The 6000-nt window shown below is 48.2% G+C and overlaps 1 protein-coding gene across 1 annotated transcript in view; it reads right to left on the reverse strand.

Annotated features, from left to right (window-relative positions):
* Ppfia4 (PPFI scaffold protein A4) overlaps positions 1 to 4679 on the reverse strand; it is a 49653-nt gene extending 44974 nt beyond the window's left edge. The window contains exon 1 of the mRNA XM_026397246.2: positions 4546 to 4679. The gene's annotated coding sequence lies outside the window, so the exon portion shown is untranslated. The remainder of the gene's footprint in view (positions 1 to 4545) is intronic.
* Between the last annotated feature and the right edge of the window lie 1321 nt (positions 4680 to 6000).

Here is a 6000-nt window from a genome sequence, read left to right on the forward strand (position 1 = left end):
CAACTGCCCTGAGAAATGTGGGTGTCATAAAATATGCATATGAATGTGGTCACAAAAGTGTGTGTTGTATGTGTGTGTGTTTATAAAAAGAAAGAATGTGAGTGGGGTCAATGTGTATCCATGCCACATAGCATGTAAGTATAGGGCCATGGGAAAGCATGGTTATATATAAAAGAAGGGGAGAGAGAGAGAGAAAGAGAATGTGTGTGTGTGTGTGTGTGTTGTGTGTGTGTGTGTGTGTGTGTGTGTGTGTGTTAGGCTATGGGTCTAGAGAGTGTGTGCATGAAAGTGGGTGGGCGTGTATGGCTGTGAGAGTGTGTGGATGTGTGTGGTCACAATTCTATGTCAGGGCTCATGACCGCATCAGACTGTAGTCATGAGAATGTGTGTGTGCACAGTCATGGGGAAAGAGAGTATATGTGGTCAAAGAAGCCCGTGCATTCCAGAGTCTCGAGATTGTGTGTGCTCAGGGGGCACAAGAGCTTGTGTGTACATGTGGTGTGATCAGGAAAGAGTGCTGTTGCGCATAAGAATGAAAGTGCATGAGTGGTCTTGAACCTCTATGAGAATGTGTGAGGGATGGGAGGGAAGAACAGGAATAAAAGAAAACTCCACTTATTCCAGGTGCTCTGTCCCAATCAGGGCCAAAAGTTTCAGGCCCAATGTAAGCTGAGGTCATGGACCTGGGCCCAGCCCACCCTTTTAATTACCACCTCCTATCAAGATACACTGCTCCACATCCATGCAAGATGGCTGGGGTCATCCCCTGCATCTTCCAGAATGCTCAGTCTCCTGGACCAGCACAGGCCAAGCCCTGAGCCTGGCCCTACTACCCAGTACCCCACTACTCTATTCTCAGCAGAGAAGAGTCATTTTTCTAAAGCAGCAGCCAAGGACCCCTCTATCCAGTAGCTCTCCCCACCTAACCCCCACCTGGAACTACAGATTCCCCTTCAGTGTGTGGGAGTGGTGGCCACAGCATCTGTGAGAGCTGAGTCTTTAGTTGACTATCCCTCAGGAGTAAGGACCTCACTACTCAATGAGGAAGCCTCACTGTTACAATGAAGTTCTTCTTAAATCACATGGAAACCTATCTCCCTATCTTTGAAATGACGGTTATCTATTTGAAGATAATAACCAAGAAGGCACTCAGGTATGTGTTCAATTTATGAGAATTCAACTCTGCTGGCTGGGTGAAAAAAGCAACAAGGGCCTCTAAATGCAAACCAGCTATTTCATCTGACATTGAACTACAGAATCATATCAGGCATATGTACTCTATTTAAAATTATCATCCAATAGTATATATTACATATTTATATAATTAACAAAGAATGCATATTATCTATATATACACATATATATTAAGTTTCTCTCTTTATATATATAGTAAGTGTATACTATATATATTGTTTAGGGTTATAAACCTAAACCTATAGACCATGCTTTAAGAGAGATTTATGAATCTTATCTACTGACTATGGAATCTAATTCCCCCAGTGAGATATAATAGCACTGTACTGGGTCTCCCGAGGCTTCTCTGCTCCAGGTTAAATATTTCTAGTTGCAAGTAGGCCCTGTTTCATGGAGCTCAAGGGACCTGAGTGAAGACAATTCAATCTAACGATCTCTCAGTGAGTGATTTCCATGAATCCAACACTATTATAGATATGGAAGATACATCTCCATCCTCAGGAAGTTCATGGGCTACTTGGGAGAACACAGATACACATGTAATCATCTGAGAGCAATTCAGAGGATCATAGGACAAATATGCTCTCTGGCCCAGCCTGGGGGTCAGTGCTAAGCATCACTTGGAATATAACCAATTGAATCAGCTGGCAGCAGTTTCTCCACCAGCTCTGAGAAGGAAGTGGCCCTAGCCAAGGTCTCAGCCCCAAACAGAAAGGCAAGCAGCTGCCTGTGCTACAGCTAACTTCTTCTGGAGGAACAGAAGACACCTGAAGGAGGACCTGAGGCTGTAGCACCTAAGCCTCTCTGCAGGCAGGAAAAAGAACTGGGCAGCAATTAGTTTGTGTGGCAAGGCGGTGGCCAGGCAAGGACAGGCAGTGAATAGGGAGTCCTGAGGGTCTTGCTGGTCCTCACACCCTCCTCACTTAGAACTCCTTGCACCACTACTGTTTCCCTCCACAAGCCCAACCCCCAATGATATCCTTGGTTCCTCCAGGTATCCCTCTCAATACAGCAAATATGGGGGGTCACCTAGAAGCAGCCCCCTTCTAAGCAGAGTACTCAGAGAAGCCCTGGTCCTGGGCATATGGTCCTCAGCGTAGGATCACAGTTCCTGTGAGTACTCTTCACTCCGCTGGCCATCCAAAGTGCCATGTTCCTGTGAGCCAGCACCGTATGCCCTCCAGAGCTAATTATAGGTCAGTGAGCTAGCAGGCCAGAGGGGGACAGATGGTGACTTCATGTGGCTGCAATATACACTTGTCCCTCCCTCTGACCCCACTCCCCCCTTCCATTTCTCTCAATTCCCTACCTGGGACCCAGGTTCTGAAGCAACTTCAACTCCCTCAGTCTTTCCTGCTCCTAACTCTTTTTCTCCAGTACCCCCCCCACACACACACAGACCCACACTCATGCATGCACACACACTTACACAACTCCAGACAGTCACCACTCCTTGTTCATAGAGCAGCTCCTCTACCAACTCAACAAAATTGAGCTGAAGGCCCAGCAGAGAGTATCCCTGGCATAAGAAGGTACTAGCTGGCTCCCAGGTATCTGAAATCCTCCTTGACACTAAGCTCCCTGGCCCTCCTGAGTCCTCACACCTGTGTCATTGCCACCACAGTCCAACTCCTCATCCTCCCCCCAGTTCTAGCCCTCCTATCCTCAAAGGCTCAGAACGGACACATGACAATCCCTGATAACTCTTCCAACTCTGAGGTTCCATCAATTCACCAGGGGACTCAAAAGTCTGATGCCTGCCTTGCCCCTTCTCATCCTTCCTTTAAAACCCAGCTGCCAGACCTCTCACACTCTGACAACATGACATGCTCAACAGCACACACTCAATACCATTAATGAGCTTTCCCCTCCATGCCCCCTCCCCCATACTTTTCCATCTTCCAGAGATGGGTGTCTCCCACTGTGCAGAGAGGCTCCCAATAACCACTGGGCTATCCATCATCTCATTACTTTCAGATACTATTTATCTTAAGCAACCTCCTTAGACCACAGGACAAAATCTAAGAAAACAACCAAGGGAAATCATTCAAGCTGTCCTTTTTCTAAGGCAACTCCCCTGGGACTGAACAACTCATAGTGGTAGGGATGGCACAGGGTTGGAATCCTATTAGGCTCTGTCTTTTGATAATTCAAAAGCAATGTAATTAAAATGTGTGTGTGAGGGGAATGTTAACAGAGTACCTAATATTTGTACATAAATTGAGTACCTTTCAGCTGCTCCATGGCCCTAAACTGCCTTCAGAAGACCAAGTATCTAATATGGTTCCTGGACCAATGTTCGCTGGATATTGAACAAAGTACCAACAACTCTGTAAAGAATACAGGAAGTCCCTGCAACCTGGCTCCTGAAAAGACCTCTTAAGATCACACAAGGAAGGGATCTCCATGCTAAGCAGAGACTCCTTCCTAATCACTTGCTCCCCTCAGAGAAGAAATGAACAGCAGCCTCAACTCCCCTACCTCTCAATGAATACTACCAACATATCTCTCCTTAAAGGTGACATCAGCACCTAGTGGCACTTTGTCCTAGATCCCTCCTCCTTCTCAAGAAAACCACCCACACCCATTCCAAGTCCTCCAACCCGACCTCTCTTCCTACCCACCATCAAAAACCTTGAGATCTGCACCGGAAAACATCTCTACTGCGTGGACAAAAGTCAGCTCCCCATCACACCCTCCCAGTTCAGGAATCTCTATTCCAGCTGTCTTTTCCTGTTGCGCCCACCCTCATCCCCGCCCCCACCAGGCCTCCGGTTGGCCTCTCTTTCCACCCCACCGCCCTGGCACTGCGGAGATGGGGGCATCTGGGGCATAGCTTAAGACTGACAGCTCCAGGAATGGAGAGCTGGCAATAGTAACAAGGGATATAATGAAGCACGCGGGAAGGATTAAGACCCCCAGAAACGCGAAGACCTCTGTCCCTGAGAAAAGATTGCCCCAAGGAGTGATTGGCCAACAAGCTGAGGAGCGCTATTTCTCTGATTCTCCCGGAGGGGAAATGAGGGTGCATCAGTTCACCCAGTTCCCACCCGGGAACTAGCCAACTGAGCCCTCCTCCCGCGAAGACGATGGAGCGGAGGGCGAACTCCACGCCCTCCCTGCAAATCGGCATCGCCCCCCATTCTCATCCCCAAGGGCACAGGGCACTGCAAACACTGGAGAGGGGCGGCGGAGGAAACAGTATCTGCGCCTGCCGCAGACACATCCAGAGTAAAAAGGGACAGTTTCCCAAGGTGCGCTAGACAGCGACCCCCTCCCCAAACTGTGGAGGGGAGCTGGAACTGGGAATAAGAGTCATCCTTCCCCCCAGCTCGGGCTCTGGGCGCTCACCTGTGTCTGCAATCGCCGAAGGCCCAGCAGCGGGCAGCTCGGCTCGGAGGCAGCAGGGAGCCGCCCCCGGCCGGGGCAACGAGACACGTCCTAGAAAACTGAGCGCGCGCGGAGGTAGATACAGCCTCCGCCACCCTAGCGCCCTGCCTCGAAGCCCCGCCCCCTCCCCCGCGATACCCTAGCCCCACCCACAGGGGCGTGGCCTGGCCACCTCCCCCCCAATACCACGCCTCCCGCCTCCGGGCGCTCGCCGGCCCTGGCACGTGACTAGGGCGCCGCTTTGATGCTGTGCGCCATCTTGGTTCGGCCTGGAGAGTGCTAGCGAGGTGGCCGAGTGCCAGAGTTTTACCTGGCGACAGTAAGGTCTCAGGGCCGTCAGTGCAGCTAATATCCCCAACCCCTGTCTTTTAACTCACCCCTGTCCTTGGTAACAATCTGTTCCCTAAATTGACAGTGGTTATCACCTTTCACACCTGCTCTCTCCCATCCTTTTAAGTTAAGAAACTTGAAATCCATATACATTTCGTAGTATACACTTAAGTAAACTGTGTCACTTGCCTTCGGGCATCTGACTGTTCTAACACTGTTACTATAAAATGAAGTATTTGTAAATTGCATACACATAGTATGAAAACTGACTCAGGCCAAAATTCCTGACTGACAACTATAGCTAAACCTCTCCATTTTCCTGAATTTCTCCCTAACCCTGTCCACACCTCCCTCACACCCCGTGGCTATTAATGCATCTTTTCCATCTGGTTTGTTAAGTTTCATCACAGTGCCTACTCAATCCTTTACAAATATCCAGTAAGCACTGCTAGAAGTGTGAAGAATTTTTATATACATGCAATGTGTACACATGCATTTATAGATATATACACATCCTATTTCAGCAGCAAAGACTGTAGTTGAGATCAGTGACACAATTTTTCACTTATTATTTTTCCCCCAATATATTTGCCACTTGGCTTAGTTTCCTTACATTACTAGAAGGCAAGAAAATCTGAGTAATCCCAATTCATTGGGGGGGGGGGGTTTAAAGCTAAATTTGTATTACTTTGATCCTCAGAGCAAAATTGTGGTGTGTGGGTGTGTGTGTGTGTGTGTGAGTGTGAGAGAGCGAGGGAGGGAGGGAGGGAGATGTGGGGGGGTGGGGAGTATTTTTTAACCTAGAGTCCAGAAAGTTCCAACTCTTCTCTACCTGGAGTTCTTACCAAGGGAAATTCCTAAGACTTCACAACCTTTTACCAACAAAATGTGAATTGTGCTAGGCAACTTAGCCAATGCAAAGGAAGGCTGAAGCCATCATAACCAACTATAACACATTTACCAAGGGCTTGTCCATTATGAGAGAGAATCGATGATGAGAGAAGAGCAGAGACATTATGCAAAGTGTATCTATCATTATACCATGGAGTTTGATACAAAAACTCAGAAGTTGAATCAGAACACAAT

This window comes from Urocitellus parryii, chromosome 9, assembly GCF_045843805.1.
Source record: "Urocitellus parryii isolate mUroPar1 chromosome 9, mUroPar1.hap1, whole genome shotgun sequence".
Classification (NCBI taxonomy): Eukaryota; Metazoa; Chordata; class Mammalia; order Rodentia; family Sciuridae; genus Urocitellus; species Urocitellus parryii.